An 18,029-nucleotide genomic window follows, 5' to 3' on the forward strand; every position below is an offset into this window, starting at 1 on the left:
CTGTCTCGTTGATCAGTCTAATGTTGACAGTGGGGTGTTGGTCTCCCATTATTATTGTATGGGAGTATAAGTCTCTTTGTAAGTCTCTAAGGACATGCTTTATGAATCTGGGTGCTCCTGTATTGGGTGCATATATATTTAGGATTGCAGGGGCCTTTGAAAACAGTATGCTGAGAATAGATAGGGCTCAAGGACAGTATCTCCAATTGAACTTTTAATGAACTCCCGTAGGCACCAAGAAGGCGGGCAGATAAGGAAGAGCATAGAAACAAAGAACTGAGTAGAAGGTTACATCTGGGAAAAGAAAGTTTGTTTTGCATTGCATTCTTTCTGCTGAGGTGGGGTTTATGGAGTATAAATAAAGTGAGGCAGAGGCTCTGAGCGCGGCCGCCATGTTCTCTGTGTGTCTTTGTCTTTTGTGTGTTCTTTCATTCTCCACCACCCCCGGCACGGACCCCAACAAGTGGCTCAGCGAGCAGGGTCAGCACGGGTGAGTAGGGGAGAACAAGAAGGGGAACCCCCTAGGGGCGGGTAAGGCCCAGATATTGTTAAGGGGAACCTTCTTAAGCTTTCATTATGGGGAATTCCATCTCTCTGGCCTCAGAATATTTACGGCTGTTTCAAGGACTATTGCTGTCTATAGGAGTAGAAGTGAAAGAAAAAGACTTTGAAGTGATTGTTTGCCCATGTTGAACAACATTGTTACTGGTTTCAGTATCAGACTAAAGTGCAGCTGAATCGCAGAGAATGGTTACAGGTAGTAAAAACTCTGCTTAGAGCTCTCCAGTTAGGGGATATTATGCCTCTAAAATTGTGGACCTTGTGTGACTCTATCACTCAGACATTAGAGTTACTTGAGACTGATTCAGAGTGTGGTAATGTAGCCACAGGAGGAAAGGTATCTGAGGATTTGGAAAAAAAAAATAATAAAATAAAATAAATCTGAAATGGAGCCCATTTGTGCCAGGATAACAGAGGATGGTGGGGGTAGCAAAAGGGGAAGAAGAGAAAAAGCCAGCTCTTCCTTCTTCTAAGGGAAATTCTGACATGCAGTGTATTATGGAAATGCTTCAACAAATGTTACAGATACATTCTTCTAATTCACCTTTGTGAGCTTTCCCTGTTTCTTTTCCTTCTGCCCTGTTAAAAGAGGATTTTCCAGTGCCTCCAACCCCCTGGCTTCCTTATCTTTACCTTTGTTTGGCAAAGTTGAAGCCCTGTTCACATCAGACATACTTTAAATTTATACTAAACACCTGTTTAATATGTCAAAACCAGTGTATATGTATATCTTGTTGTTTGTTAAAATATTATGAGTATTTCAATAGTTAATAAATAAGCACATTAATATTAACTATTAATATTAATATAGTATTAATGACCCCAGCTAGGAAATTGTTATGTTATAGGGGTGCATAGGTTCCACCAATTTACACTCCAAACAGAAGTTGAGTATTCGAGCTGCTTAACACATTAACTACCTCTTGATATTTTCTGTGTTTTTAAATTTTAACCATTGTATTGTGTATGTAATGATTCTCAATTTGGTATTAATATACATATTTCCTAGTGAGTAATGATGTTAGACATATAGATTTATTGTCATTTCCTTGTTCTGCTACTTTTGGTTGGGTTATTTGCCTTTTCTTATTAATATGTTGAGATTCTTTATATTTGGGGATATGAGTATTATTATATATTATATATACTTTTAATTAAAAAAAAATTTAAGGAGCTGGATCTGTTTCCAATTATTTGTGCTTCTTTTGCTCCTACTGCTCAGTTTTCAAATCGTGGCAATAATGTCCAATTTAATGCCTTACAAATTAAATTTTTAAAAAGAAATGAAAGCTGCCATTTCTAACTATGGACCTCAATCTCCTTTTATCCTTGGTCTTCTTGATATTTTTCATCAGAAAATTTGATAATTCCTATAGACTGGAAGACTTTGGAGAAGGCTTTTCTTGATCGTTCTCAGTGGTTACAATTGCACAGCTGGTAAATGAACAAGGCACATGTATAGGCTAGGAAAAATATTATGTGTGATCCCCCTGGACCCACTGAGGAACAACTCACAGGCATGGGCCAATATGCTACTCTTAATGCTCAGGCTGGTTTAGATGATGTTGCCCTTACTCAAATCAAGACTTTGTTTTTAAGGGCCTGAAATAAGGTAGAGATAACAGGAAAATGTTCCCTTTCCTCTGTGAAGATTTTACAGGGCACAAATGAACTATATCCAGATTTCGTAGCCCGTCTTCAGGATGCTGTCTTCAAAATTGTGGGTGCTGGCCTTGCTTCAAAAATTTTGTTACAAACATTGTCTTTTAAAAATGCTTATGCTGACTGTTAAAAATTGTTAAAATCGTTAAAGGCTAATGGGGCCAATTTAGATAAAAATATTAAAACTTGTGTTAGTGTTGGAGGGGCTATCTATAATGCTCAATTATTTGCTGGAGCTTTGTCTAAAGCCTTAAAAGGAAATAACAAACAAGGTGTTTGCTTTCAGTGTGGTAAACCTAGACATTTCAAAAAAGAATGTCATAAAAATTGAACACTTTTATCCCTCAAGGCAGAAAGCTGCCTTCAGAGGTGTACAAATATTGTGGTAAAGGTCGACATTGGACAAATAAATGTCATTCCAAAACTGATGAAAGTGGAAATTTACTGTCTCCTCTCCTGGGAAACGGGAGCCGGGGCCCACAGGCTTGGGGCCCCAACAGTTGCAATACAAGTCTACTACAATATTCAGTGAGCAATGGCCTACAACATTAAGGAATAAATTCAAGTCCTCCTTAAGGATCCCACACCTTACCCCAGTTTCTCAGCTTTATGCGGCAACTAAGCAGAGCGCTGCTGCTGACCTAGCTATTACTCAGCCTTATACTTTGTCTCCTAATAGAGGAGTATATAAATTAGCTATTAGAGTGTGTGGCCCTTTGCCAAAAGGACATGATATTACTAATAAAATTTTTATTTTGGTACAAGTTTCACAATTTATATGCCTAGAGGCAGGGGAACGTATTCTCAATAGAGAGGGTTTCGTAGCACAGAAAAAACTGTTTGTTGGGAAACTTTAGTTTCTAATCAAAAGCCCTTATGTTCATTGCACATTAATGGGATAGTTTTAAAAGAGTTAATTGATACGAGGGTGAATATGTCTATTATTTGTTTAAATTAGTGGCCTATACAATGGGAAAAAAGACAAGTTTCAGTTATACTCACTGGCTTGGGTGCTGCTTCTGTGATTTATCAAGACGTAGAACCTTTAACCTGTGTCGGTCCTAAAGGTCAACAAGGTCAAGGGGTTTTTTTTTAATTTTTATATTGTTCCTATCAATATTAATTTTTGGGAACAAGATCTTTCACAACAATTTGCTGCTTTTTAAAACATTCCTCATATTTCCTCAGCTGCCAAAAATATGATGTTCAAAATGGGCTACAATTCTTTAAACTCATAGCCACCACTCCTATTTAGGTGAAACAGTGACCATTATTTAAAGAAATACTTAGGACTCTAAAAGAGTAAGTCAAAAAACAAATGGCTGAGAGGAATATAAAGCCACGTATTTCTGCATGGAATTCCCGTGTTTGTCTTGTCTTAAAACTATAAATGTTTACATTAAACCTAGGGAAAGTTTACAGCCTGGTCTTCCTAATCCTGCCCTTATCCCACAAAGTTAAAACCAGTGAAAAGCAGCAAGATGCTTTTGTATCATTACAAACTCAGCTTTCTTTCTACTCACTTAATATTGCCACAGAAAAAATTTAACTGGATTTTCTTATTCAATATTTAGGTTATACCTTGGGGGCACAAAATATTCTACCCCAAAAAATTCAAATTTGACGTGATCATTTAAAAACATTAAATGATTTTCAAAAGCTTCTAGGAGACATTAATTGGATGCGTCCTGTTTTAGGAATACCAACATATCAGTTATAACATCTTTTTTCTATTCTAGAAGGAGACAGTCACTTGGACAACTCACGCCATTTAACTCCTTTGGCTTTACAGGAACTCCAGCTTGTTGAGAGCAACTTCAAAAGGCCCTTCCTTTTGTTTATTTCATACTTTACCTTCTCCCACAGGAATGATTCATCAAACTAGTCAACCACTAAAATGGATCTTTTTGTCCAATAAAATATCTAAACGGTTGGCTACTTATATCGATCGTTTAGCTGAACTGATCATCAAAGGACGGCATCACTGTCGACAACTTTGGAGAGGAGATCCTTCCTTAATTATCTCTCAATTCACTCATAGCCAGATCACTTATCTTCTTGCAACTTCTGATTCTTGGCAAGAAGCTTCATCAATCTTGAGTTACAGTTTATCCTTATCCCTCGGTGCAATAGGGAGAATTATTTGCTATTCTCATGGTCTTACTGGATTTCCCTACTACTGGTTGTAACATTGTTAGTGATTCTCAATACGCCGTTTATGTTACTTCTTATATTTCTCAGGCCACTTTACCTCTTTGTGCTACTTCTTCTCTTCAGAAATTCTTTTCTTTGTTATCCTTTACTTTGAGCCAACGTCGAGCTCCTTTATTCATCACTCATCTTCGTTCTCATTCTCAACTTTCTGGACCATTAGTTCATGGTAATACTCAGATTGATTTGCTTTTAATCGGCCACCTACATGCTGCAGAACAAAAATATACTCTACATCACACTAATAGTTCTGGCCTTCAACGATGGTTTCATTTAACTCATAAACAAGCTCGTTCTCTTATTCGAGCTTGTCCTTCCTGTGCTCCTTTGAGCATTCCATCCTTCCATCCTGGGGTTAATCCACGAGATGTCCCTTCTTTTGGACGATTAAAATGTTCATCATACCATTGATACCTTTTCTCATTTCTGTTATTACTCATCTCTTAGTTTGTTTCACCATCATGGGCATTCCTCTTATACTTAAAACTGATAATGCCCCTGCTTATGTCTCTCATAAATTACAAGTTTTCTTACAGCAATGCAATATTCAACATATCACCGGTATCCCGGGCAACAGTCAAGGTCAAGCCATCATTGAGCACGCAAATTTAACTTTAAAAACTTAACTATTAAAACAAAACAAAAAGGGGGAAATGAGCCCCCCAGAAACCAGATTTTGAAACCAGATTTTGAAGGTTCTTTTTACCTTAATTTTTTTGAATCAATGGAGACAATTGCAAGATTCCGCTGCCGTAACCCATCTTTCCTCACCTCCCTCGGTGATAGTCCCCGCTGACAGTTTAAAGGTTTGGTATCCTAATGAAGAAGGTAAGTATGTTCAAGGGCAAGTTCTAAAACAGGGACGGGGCTATGCTCTTGTCCTTACAGGGAGCGGACCTGAGTGGTTTCCTACAAGATGATTGAAACCCTGTTGAAAAGAAAACTGGATTCAGCATGCATTTCTTCCTTTGTTGGATGTGCCTCGGTGGGGGACTTATTTCTCTTAGTGAGGCTTTGTATGAATATTGGACTTATATTCCCTTTCCACCCTTGTATCAGGGAGTCACCTGGGGGGAGGCGGAAATTAAGGTTTTCACCAATGACACTACTTGGATGCCGTCCCCCTATATAGACAAGGACAATATAGAACGGGAAATGGGAATTATAAACAACACATATCAGTTTGGAGTGGAAGGAGTTCCAATATGTATGGGAAATAGTTCTCATTGTCTCCGAAGATCGCATGAAGCCTGGGCTGTTCATTATAATCATAGTCATGTGGCTGCTAATACTGTTATTATTGTAACTAGAAGTTTTTAATATAATCATACTGTATATAGTAATGAAACTATTCATAGTTCTTTACTTTTTTGTCCTATTCTAGAGGTTTCTCCTAATATTGAGGTGCTGGAGTGACAACAATGTCGGGGAACTAAACCCCAGATTTTATTAGAATACAATGGGATGCAAATAACTGATTGAAGTGTGCACGGTGACTTTCAAACAAAATTTAGTCACATACCTTTGAAATGACACTGGGTAAATGAAAGTATTGCTGCTAACAGTAATGAAACCTTGGTATGGCGTGAAGGAGGCCTGAAGTACAGAGTTATTTTTGGAAGTTGTTAGCTGCAGGCGATGCCATTAGCACTTTTGTGGGGAATATGCCCCTTAATCTTTCTAACCCGAATAACTCCTTTCATATTCAGTTATATTGAAATACCTCCTGATATATTATTGCTTGTGTCCGTAAGCCCTACCTATTATTAGCAGGGAATTTGACATGGGATAATGATACAGGGATTGTTAATTGTACAGATACGTGTACATTTTTGTCTTGCCTCAATCATTCCTGGTGGCACAACTTTACTGAGGATATTTATATCCTCAGGGCTCGTAAGGAAATTTGGCTACCTGTTAACCTTACGCAACCTTGGGGGGCATCACCTCTTGAGACTTATATTTGGACTTCTCTCCAGCGAACCCTCCGTGCCCTTGGACTTATAATTACCTCGGTGATGAGCCTTGTTGCCATCGTCTCCACTGCGGCCATAGCAGGGCTCGCTCTTCATCAAAGCATACAAAATGCTGAATTTGTGCAGCAATGGCACGAACAATCTCACCGGTTATGGCTTCAACAACGAAACATTGATTCTCAGTTTGCTGAAAGATTGGACAACATGGAACAAGCCTTGACATGGCTTGGAGATCAGCTCACTGTCCTCAGTACTCGAATAACATTACAATGTGATTGGAACTCCACTCAATTTTGTGTAACGCCTGTGCTTTTTAACATCTCTCAAAATTGGACTGTAATCCAAAAATTATTAATAGGCCATAAAAATATTAGTTTGGACATCCAAGAGCTCACTCAGAACATTTCCGAAGCATTTCGACAACAATTACATGTGCTGTCCGGAACTGTAACCCTTCAGGAGCTGGGTCAGTGCCTTGCTGCCTTTAACCCATGGACCCAGATGAAGACATGGATTTCTACAATCTCTGGAAGTATATTGCTTTGGGCACTTGGATTGGGTCTACTTCTTTTGGTGATTCGATGCTCCCTCCATCGCCTCCAAACACAAAAGAAAACACAAGAACAAATATGGGCTACCTTTTTAGGATTGAGGCAAAACAAAAAAAAAGGGGGGGGGGAAATGCAGGGGCCTTTGAAAACAGTATGCTGAGAATAGATAGGGCTCAAGGACAGTATCTCCAATTGAACTTTTAATGAACTCCCATAGGCGCCAAGAAGGCGGGCAGATAAGGAAGAGCATAGAAACAAAGAACTGAGTAGAAGGTTACATCTGGGAAAAGAAAGTTTGTTTTGCATTGCATTCTTTCTGCTGAGGTGGGGTTTATGGAGTATAAATAAAGTGAGGCAGAGGCTCTGAGCACGGCCGCCATGTTCTCTGTGTGTCTTTGTCTTTTGTGTGTTCTTTCATTCTCCACCACCCCCGGCACGGACCCCAACATAGGATACTTAGCTCTTCCTGTTGAATTGATCCCTTTACCATTATGTAATGGCCTTCTTTGTCTCTTTTGATCTTTGATGGTTTAAAGTATGTTTTATCAGAGACTTGTATTGCAACCCCTGCTTTTTTTTGTTCTCCATTTGCTTGGTAGATCTTCCTCCATCCCTTTATTTTGAGCCTATGTGTGTCTCTGCATGTGAGATGGGTCTCCTGAACACAGCAGACTGATGGGTCTTGATTCTTTATCCAGTTTGCCAGTCTGTGTCTTTTAATTGGACCATTTAGTCCATTTACATTTAAGGTTAATATTGTTATGTGTGAAGTTGATCCTGTCATTATGATATTAACTGGTTATTTTGCTCGTTAGTTGATGCAGTTTCTTCCTAGCATTGATGGTCTTTACATTTTGGCATGTTTTTGCAATGGCTGATACCGGTTGTTCCTTTCCATGTTTAGTGCTTTCTTCAGGGTCTCTTGTAGGGCAGGTCTGGTGGTGACAAAATCTCTCAGCATTTGCTTATGTGTAAAGGATTTTATTTCTCCTTCACTTATGAAACTTAGTTTGGCTGGATATGAAATTCTGGGTTTAAAATTCTTTTCTTTAAGAATGTTGAGTATTGGCCCCCAATCTCTTCTGGCTTGTAGAGTTTCTGCCGAGAGATCTGCTGTTAGTCTGATGGGCTTCCCTTTGTGGGTAACCCGACCTTTCTCTCTGGCTGTCTGTAACAGTTTTTCCTTCATTTCAACTTTGGTGAATCTGACAATTATGTGTCTTGGAGTTGCTCTTCTCAAGGAGTATCTTTGTGGCATTCTCTGTATTTCCTGAATTTTTTTTTTTTGTTTGTTTGTTTTTTTAATCATTACGAGTTTTTGTACAAGAAGTGATGTTTTTTTTTCTTCATTTTAAAACACCAGGGTGTGGGGGGGAGGGATGCAAACAAATAACAAAAAAGATGCTTTTGTAACATTATTTTCCCTGTTTAGAAAGAAAAAATCACTCCAATAGTATTGAAAAGTCCAAAGATGAAATAGTTTCATTTTCTTTTCCTAAGGCTTAGAAAAGGCCCCCTGCCTATTGATTCCATTCCTCTTTTGTGTCCAGTGGAGCCATATTACTCTTCAGTGGCCCAGGGGTTCACTATTACAGAAAGATCAGTCCAGGTTTCTGGGCACATGGCCTAAACAGGAACATGGAAGCATCGGAGGATTAAAAACCTTTCCCCACAGAAATGTGGGCAAGAAGACACTTCCCTGAGCCAGCAGAAGGGACAGGTGCAGCAGCATTCCACACCCAGCGCAGAGGACAGCAGAGCCCTCGATGTCCCACTTCTGCTTCCATTCCCTTTCCAGAAGATTGAAAAAAAGGTCAAAACCACATGCCTGTGGAGAAAGTGCGACACGTTTAGAAATACTGGTATAGGGAACCAGGAGTAAGAAAAGCTTTACCAGCTTTTACTACAAATGGAAGAAAGACATCAGGATCCCACCACCGCAAGGTAAAGTGACTTCCCTTTTCTGGAACCCCTGTGGCACAGGAGTTCCAATTTTCCTTTCCAGTGGACTGGATTTCTGGATAGGCATTTTGGCTGTATATGGACAGATAAGACCACAATCCATGGCCCAATCCCAGCTATACAGTTACCCCAATTTCCACAAATGATGTGATGGTACCGTATAATCCTGTAAAGGGAAATTTCACATTTTTCCTGTCCTAATCCCAGAGGTGGGAGAAGCAAGTCTAGAACATCTCCAGGCTCAGACTAAATGAGAGTACTTGGACTGCAACCAAGTAATCACTGCAAAGTAGTTCCAAGCAGCAAGAAATACCAGATTCTCATGGAGACTACTATAGGGTACAGAATAACAACATGAAAGCAATCAAACCTGTATAAATAATGTTTCTTGGCATTTTTTTTTTAATTAAAGAAATCCAGTGTCTCAAAAACTTGTGAAAATGTGTTTAAAAAACAAAGGGCCAGTGAGCCTGCCACACCATTTTGCCCATATGCCTGTTGTACCTTGTGATGTCAAGAGACAATGCAAAAGCCTGTTTTCACAGGCCCTATTAATATTAAGTCTGACTTACAACTGTACCTCGCTAGAGAAAAAACAGAAAATAAGGAACAAAGGGAAGGCAGTTTTACTAGTGAGAAGATGCAAATCAAAAGCAAACTGGAAAGCAAGAGCAATAGTAAGGGTGAGATGAGAGACTGGAGTTGAGACTGCTTGAGAAATCTGGCTGTGTAGCTTTGGTTTGGGGGACTGAGGAAGAGGCTGGACATATAAAGTGCAATCTACATTGGTAATAAATGGTCATCCCTTTCTTCTGACTCCTCCCCCAGCTGGTCATCCCCCACACCACGATATGCTGCAGGCACATTTCGAGGTTTAGAACGGCAGACAAAGTCACAGCCATCTGCTACCAGATTTCCAAGATCCTGCCAGAAGGCTAAGTGAGGAAACTGCTCCATTCCTTTGGCTCCCACCACCAGTTGCTGGTATAGGAACCCCCCAACAACATAAACAGCAACCAGTGACGCAAACGTGACAAGTAAGATAGAACCCACACTGAGGTGGGAGATCTCTGGGGAACAGGCCAGGCTGCTATCCATCTCAAAGAGGTAGAAACAATCTTGGACTTTGCCCCGCTCCTCAGACACAGGGTTAAAATTGTCCGCTAGGGTGTGTCGATTGCAGGAGATCATCACCACTGCACGACGCTGCTCCTTGCCACAGTGGTTGTCATATTCATCACCCCCTTTATAGATCAGCATGATCCAATTACTTCCGTTGAAGATGTGAGTCTCGTTGAGTCTCCCTACCACTGTCTCCTTCCCATTACTTTTGTTGATTTGCACCAGGCCTGCCCCAGAAGTGTGGTTGCCAGCTTCCCGGCACACCCTGAAGATGTAGATGTATGTGTCTGAACCCTGGCCCACAGTGCTCTCAAAGCTTTTATTAAACAGTGGTTTCAGCCTCTTCACTAGAGCCAATTCTTTCTCTGACTCTTTACCCTTTTCTCCTACCAAGTCGCAAGTTTTTTCTTCTGCCTGCCAGGATTCTCTCACTGCCACGGCCAGAAGTAACAGCAGTAGCAGTCCAGTCCTCCAGCAGTTGTAGAAAGGGAACATCATGTCGCGGGGAACTGGAGCAGCCAAAGCTCAGAATCCCCCGTGAATACCCGTCTGGGGATGGGAGACGGGGCCAGCTAGGGGCCGGCCGCAGACCCCGGTCCCAGAGCTAGTTTCAGAGGCCAGCGTTCCCCCTAGCGCCTGGATGTGCCCCACCTATTTCCTGAATTTGAATGTTGGTCTGCCTTACTAGGTTGGGAAAGTTCTCCTGGATGATATCCTGAAGAGTGTTTTCCAACTTGGTTCCATTTTCCCACTCACTTTCAGGCACCCCAATCAGACATAGATTTGGTCTTTTCACATAATCCTATACTTCTTGAAGGCTTTGTTCATTTCTTTTTCCTCTTTTTTCTTTAGACTTCTCTTCTCACTTCATTTCATTCATTTGATCCTCAATCGCTGATACTCTTTCTTCTAGTTGATCAAGTCGGTTACTGAAGCTTGTGCATTTGTCACGTATTTCTCTTGTCATGGTTTTTATCTCTGTCAGTTCATTTATGGCCTTCTCTGCATTGATTATTCTAGTTATCCATTCTTCCATTGTTTTTTCAAGATTTTTAGTTTCTTTGTGCTGGGCATGTAATTCCTCCTTTAGCTCTGAGAAGTTTGATGGACTGAAACCTTCTTCTTTCAACTCGTCAAAGTCATTCTCCATCCAGCTTTGATCCATTACTGGCAATGAGCTGCATTCCTTTGGAGGGGGAGATGCGCTCTTATTTTTTGAATTTCCAGCTTTTCTGCCCTGCTTTTTCCCCATCTTTGTCATTTTATCTGCCTTTGGTCTTTGATGATGGTGACGTACTGATGGGGTTTGGTGTGGGTGTCCTTCCTGTTTGTTAGTTTTCCTTCTAACAGTCAGGACCCTCAGCTGTAGGTCTGTTGGAGATTGCCTGAGGTCCACTCCAGACCCTGTTTGCCTGGGTATCAGCAGCAGAGGCTGCAGAAGATAGAATATTGCTGAACAGCGAGTGTTACTGTCTGATTCTTGCTTTGGAAGCTTCGTCTCAGGAGTGTACCCTGCCGTGTGAGGTGTGGGGTGTCGGTCTGCCCCTAGTGGGAGATGTCTCCCAGTTAGGCTACTCAGGTGTCAGGGACCCACTTGAGCAGGCAGTCTGTCCATTCTCAGATCTCAACCTCCGTGTTGGGAGATCCACTGCTGTCTTCAAAGCTGTCAGACAGGGTTGTCTGCATCTGCAGAGGTTTCTGCTGCTTTTTTTTTTTTGTTTAACTGTGCCCTGTCCCCAGAGGTGGAGTCTACAGAGACAGGCAGGCCTCCTTGAGCTGCTATGGGCTCCACCCAGTTCGAGCTTCCCAGCGACTTTGCTTATCTACTTAAGCCTCAGCAACGGTGGATACCCCTCCCCCAGCCTCACTGCTGCTTTGCCGTTAGATAGCAGACTGCTGTGCTCGCAATGAGGGAGGCTCTGCGGGCATGGGACCCTCCCGGCCAGGTGTGGGATATAATCTCCTGGTGTGCTGTTTGCTAAGACCCTTGGTAAAGTGCAGTATTGGGGTGGGAGTTACCCGATTTTCCAGGTGTTGTGTGTCTCAGTTCCCCTGGCTAGGAAGAGGGATTCCCTTCCCCCTTGTGCTTCCCAGGTGAGGCGATGCCTTGCCCTGCTTCAGCTCTCACTGGTCGGGCTGCAGCAGCTGACCAGCACCAATTGTCTGGCACTCCCTAGTGAGATGAACCCGGTACCTCAGTTGAAAATGCAGAAATCACCAGTCTTCTGTGTCGCTCATGCTGGGAGCTGGAGACTGGAGCTGTTCCTATTCGGCCATCTTGCTCCCAATCCACATTTTCGTTTTGCACTAGACCCTGCAAATTGTGTTGCTAGTTGTGACCTGGGATAAATTGAAATAAATTGTTCCTACATGATTCTTCATATTTGTTTGTTTTCATAACACACTTGAGCGATTCTTCATACCAAAGGCACCTGAGCTTCCCCTTTCTCTCACCTTGGGGGATTATAGACTGTTCTCCCATCTTCTCTCACCTGTAATACTTTAGCTGGACATACAGAGACACAATAAAAAAAGAGTTGCAGGAAAGGAAAGTTCAGAGGAAAGGGGAAACTCAAGTGGTTTTAATATGAAGACTCACTCAAGCATATTATGAAAATAAGCAAGCAAGCAAACAAACAAAGCTAGTTATTGAACCACCCATTATTTCAAGAAGAAAAAAAAACAGCTCCACAGAGAAACATTTCTGGAACAATCTGGAGATTTGCAAGGCTTTGGTGGAATACAATGTTTTTATTTGTGGAGAGAATAAGAAATCAAAGACAAGGCTTGAAAGGAGAGGAAAACAACCTTGTAAAAATGATGATTTTTTAGAGACCATAATGTGACAAAGCTCCGGTCGATATGCAAAATAGGTTCATGAATATTATCTGATGGATTGAAAAGATGCATCTGAATTCCTTCCTAGATTTTTGTCTGATAATGTAGAAGCAAATTGTTAACTATCTGTTGAAAGTTGGAGTCTTTTTAAAACCTAGCTTTTACATTATTAATATGTGCTTCATTGTGTTTTCCCCACATACCAGTTATTTCTGGGGAAAGCAGCATGTTAGTTGCAAGCCACTTTTCTAACAAAATATGTGACTGTTTTCACCCCTTGGGACCCTAGGGACTTAAAAAAAAAGAAAAAAAGCCACTTTTTAAAACCACACACTAATGTTTAATTATTTAAGTTCAGGGAGTGTCAATGAGAGGTCTGTAAAATTAAGTTTCTATTTTATTTTCTTTTAAAAAGTAATAATGTAAGAGCCAAACTCTGTGCCCTCATGTGCTGGTTTCTGCATTAAATGTGATTCTGCAGGACCAATGCATCACTTTGCATGGAAGATATCAGCCAATGGCATTTACTGACAGCAATGCATGCCCTCATCAGCTGCCATGGTCACCAAACTTTTTATTCTTTCTTTTCAGCCTCATTCAACCTCAGAAATGTTAGTCCTTTTCTTGAAGCGTAAACAGGTCAGTACAGGTCAGTAAAGTAGATGATATCAGTCTGCAAATCTTATGTGCTTTTATTGTTTGCCTGATTTGGTATCAGGATCTTCCTCTGTATCTGATAACTCGAGAATGTGCCAAGCCTTTGATAAGCTGTTTTACCCTCAAATACACTTTCTGTTCTAAATCTCGGTTTTGTTTGTCACTATGTAGCCTCATGTGGGCTTTATTAAATTTTGGTAAAAGAAATGAGGTTGACAGTTCCAGTCATTCTGTTGATCAGGGGGATGAGCTTTTATTTAGACATTAAATAAGTGAGAAAAGAATGAATTGCATGGATTCGATTTTTACTTTTGTAAAATCTAACACAGGAATTTCATTGATATTCTGTATACTCAGAACATATATCAACAGAATGGCCTGCTGAAATGATTACATTGTGTTGAAAGCGAGAAAGTGAATCTGAATGAATCTACGAATCTTTTGCTGATTCTCCATTCTATTACTAAACTATATTTCATGTTTTATATTTTTATAAAACATGAAACATTTAAATACATGATAAAAGGGTAGCATCTTACCACTTAAGATTTATGCACCATATCTTAGCCTAGCATATGAGTTATGCCTCTCATTATTCTAAATCTTTATAGATTTCAGATAAATGTATAGATTGAGAAATGGGCTCAAAAAGCTTAAATATCTTGCCTGTAGTCTCTTTGTCTAGAACTCATGAGTCTTTTTAGTTTAGTATTTGTCAGGTTGATCATTCTGCTGTTCAGGCACTTTTTTTCATTTGGGCCATTTTAATAGGTGTACTAAAAAAAAGTACCACAGAGATATTTTGATACCTATCATATATGGAAAAGTATAATCTGCCTGCCTTATTGAATATATTTTTATGATGAAATATTTAACTGAAAAAGTATAATTATTAATGAATTTTGCAGTGACCAATAAGTTATTTAAAGTATAAAATTCAATTCCTTGAGTATCTAATGAAATGAATTTTGGATACATGTGGCGGTATATAATCTACTACCTCATAAGTTCTCTGTGGAATTAATACATTGTTTTTATAACATAAGCCTTAATTTCAATTCTAAAATTGACATTTGTCTCTTACTTAAAGCTTAGCAACTCTTGAAAAATCAAAATTATTGCTTTATTTAGTAGCTTATTAGAACAATAACATTCTTCTAGCCTTGGAACTCTATGATAAGAACTGAGATGACCATCTGCTGAAATCGCAATAATTTTGGTGTGTTTTAAAAGGAGAATTATATAACATGTACAGAAAATACTTGAGAATGAGTTTTACCCGCACATGCATGTACACACTCTCTCTCTCTCACACACACACATACCTACACAAAATATACTTTAGTAGGGTGGCCATATACCAGTAATGTTTACATAGGGATAATAACAAAAGTAAATATTGAGTGTATGTGTGTATGTGTGTGTGCGTGTGTGTATGTGTGTGTGTGTAATAGCTTCCAATAATATTGAAAGCAATATTCTACTGTGAAGTATTTCCTGAAATTTCTCTGGATTCTAATACAAATTCTACTCTTAACTCTGACCTGTCAAATGTTAACAGTTACTGTACACTTTTCCCTTTTGGATCTCCATTCTCCTTGATCTGTTCACTTTTTTGCTTTTTTGCTTATCTCCTCTTTGGTAAGTTCTGTCCTCCTATGGACTTGGGTGCTGTGAGCACTGGGTTATTCTCCTGGCTCAATAATTGTTTTTCAGAGTCTGCTCTGTCTCCTCATCCTCTCCATATCCTGCTTTGTAGTCTTCCTCAACTTCAGTCCTCAACCTTTATTCTTTCTTATTCTCATTCTTTCTACTCTCATTCACGCTCTTGTCTTCAACCCTTTTATTTTAGAAACAAATGGTGCTTTTGAAATGGCTTTCAATAAATTTTTCTTTCTCAAATATTTCCTTTGCTTTCTCTGCAGTCTTCTATCCTTAAGGCCAAGTCATGAGACCTATGCTTATTGCTTTAAGGAAGGAAATAAAAGATTCTGTCTACAACCAAGAAGTCACTGTGAAGCCATTGCTCAAATATGACATTTAAAAATCCACAGAGAGACAATAAGAAAACTAGCAGTCTGTTTTAAAATATTCAGATAAATTTGGAGGATTCAGGGTTGCAAAGGTACAGTTCAAGAAAGCCTTCCTGAATCTCAGAGATATCTGCATTTAACACTATCATGTCCATCACGATGTGGGAATGACTGAGTAACAAAAACAGAGGGAGGCGAGCTAAGCCATTAGGCTTGATGACAGCTTCACTGGATCTAGCACACTTTAGAATGATGCAGAGGAAGCAACTGAGAATTCCAAGGGAATTATCTCTAAGAGGCAGGGGATGTGCTGGAAGGAAATACAAGATGCCTTTGATAGGGATGAGGAGGTTGTATCACCTTGGTAGCCTGAGATCATGGTACCTACAACAGTGCCAGAATGATGCTCAAGTGGCCACATGGAACAGTCCCAATTCAGCAGAGATGAGTGAAAGACACCCAGGGACTAAATGGGCCCGGACATAGTTCAGCAGACATATCAAGACCTAGAGGAAGGCATAGTACTGGGCAATGCTTCCCATCTAAGCCACATAGATATATACCGTTTCTGAACCCAAATGCAAAATTGGAAAGAGGAGGAGGGGATATCGCTTAACAAAGAGATAAACCCTTCAACTAGACATTTATCCCAAAGAGACTGTTTTCAAATCAGAAATGTCTGAAAGATATTTTAATTTTTTAAATTCTTTTATTATACTTTAAGTTCTGAGATACATATGCAGAACCTGCAGGTTTGTTACATAGGTATACACGTATCATGGTGGTTTGCTGCACCCATCAACCTATCATCTATGTTAGGTATTTCTTCTAACACTATCCCTCCCCTAGCCCCCCACTCCCTGACAAGCCTCAGTGTGTGATGTTCCCCTCCCTGTGTCCATGTGTTCTCATTGTTCAACTCCCACTTATGAGTGAGAGCATGCAGTGTTTGGTTTTTTGTTCCTGTGCTAGTTTGCTGAGAATGATGGTTTCCAGCTTCATTCATGTCCCTGCAAAGGACACGAACTCATCCTCTTTTATTGCTGCGTAGTATTCCATGGTGTATATGTGACACATTTTCTTTATCCAGTCTATTATTGATGGGCATTTGGGTTGGTTCCAAGTCTTTGCTATTGTGAATAGTGCTGCAATAAACATATGTGTGCATGTGTTTTTATAGTAGAATAATTTATAATCCTTTGGGTATATACCCAGTAATGGGATGGCAGGGTCAAATGGTATTTCTAGTTCTAGATCCTTGAGGAATCACCACCCTGTCTTCCACAATGGTTGAACTAATTTACACTCCAAGAAACAATGTAAAACCTTTCCTATTTCTCCACATCCTCTCCAGCATCTGTTGTTTCCAGACTTTTTAATGGTCGCCATTCAAACTGGTGTGAGATGGTATCTCATTGTGGCTGTGATTTGCATTTCTCTAATGACCTTGATTTTTTTTCATATGTTTGTTGACTGCATAAATGTCTTCTTAAATGTCTTCTTTTAAAAGTGTCTGTTCATATCCTTTGCCCACATTTTGACGTGTTTTTTTTTCTTGTAAATTAGTTTAAGTTCTTTGTAGATTCTAGATACTAGCCCTTTGTCAGATGGATAGATATCAAAAATTTTCTTCCATTCTGTAGGTTGCCTGTTCACTCTGATGATAGTTTCTTTTGCTGTGCAGAAGCTCTTTAGTTTAATTAGATCCCATCTGACAATTTTGGCTTTTGTTGCCATTGCTTTTGGTGTTTTAATCATGAAGTCTTTGCCAATGCCTATGTCCTGAATAGTATTGCCTAGGTTTTCTTCTAGGGTTTTTATGGTTTTAGGTCTTATGTTTAAGTCTTTAATCCATCTTGGGTTAATTTTTGTATAAGGTGTAAGGAAGGGGTCCAGTTTTAGTTTTCTGGATATGGCTAGCCAGTTTTCCCAACACCATTTATGAAATAGGGAATCCTTTCTCCTTTGTCAGGTTTGTCAAAGATCAGATGGTTGTAGATGTGTAGTGTTATTTCTGAGGCCTCTGTTCTGTTCCATTGGTTCTAGACATTTTATTAGCATGATCAGGTATCTCCCCTATCAACAGCCATGTTCTTAGCATCTACTACATGAAGTGTGCTGTGTTTGGGTTTATAGATAATGATAAAAGGATTTTATTTCTACTTTCATGGAGCTCACAATTAGTTGGCAGCATATCCAAGCATCTCTCTTTCTCTGGTAGTCCATCTTCTGTTGTGTAATGGATGTGACCTCAGATAGCTAAACTCAACATGTATAGCACTTAATGTACCATTTTCCTTAACACTTACTATTCCACCTACATTGTTCTCTCAGTTATACCTCTCACACTCATAATTTAGGTATGCTCTTTGAATCTTTCTTGCTTTTCTGAGTTCCTCAGAGATAGTCTCTAGGTGTTTCTACAATTTTCTTCCTAGAATCCTAGAATCCTTCCT

The 18,029-nt window shown here is 39.8% G+C and overlaps 1 long non-coding RNA gene and 1 pseudogene across 2 annotated transcripts in view; one reads left to right on the top strand and one right to left on the bottom strand.

The window, feature by feature from the left end:
• Positions 1 to 371: 371 nt before the first annotated feature.
• The window catches only part of LOC114677538 (uncharacterized), a 38,649-nt gene continuing 20,991 nt past the window's right edge, over positions 372 to 18,029 (top strand). The window contains exons 1-2 of the long non-coding RNA XR_013417014.1: positions 372 to 490; positions 13,475 to 13,522. This is a non-coding gene — a long non-coding RNA (uncharacterized LOC114677538). The remainder of the gene's footprint in view (positions 491 to 13,474; positions 13,523 to 18,029) is intronic.
• On the bottom strand, positions 8,237 to 10,688 carry LOC144329496 (cation-dependent mannose-6-phosphate receptor pseudogene; annotated as a pseudogene). The gene has a single exon (XR_013417013.1). The product of XR_013417013.1 is annotated as a cation-dependent mannose-6-phosphate receptor pseudogene (transcript).

Source organism: Macaca mulatta, chromosome 4 (assembly GCF_049350105.2).
Source record: "Macaca mulatta isolate MMU2019108-1 chromosome 4, T2T-MMU8v2.0, whole genome shotgun sequence".
NCBI lineage: Eukaryota > Metazoa > Chordata > Mammalia > Primates > Cercopithecidae > Macaca > Macaca mulatta.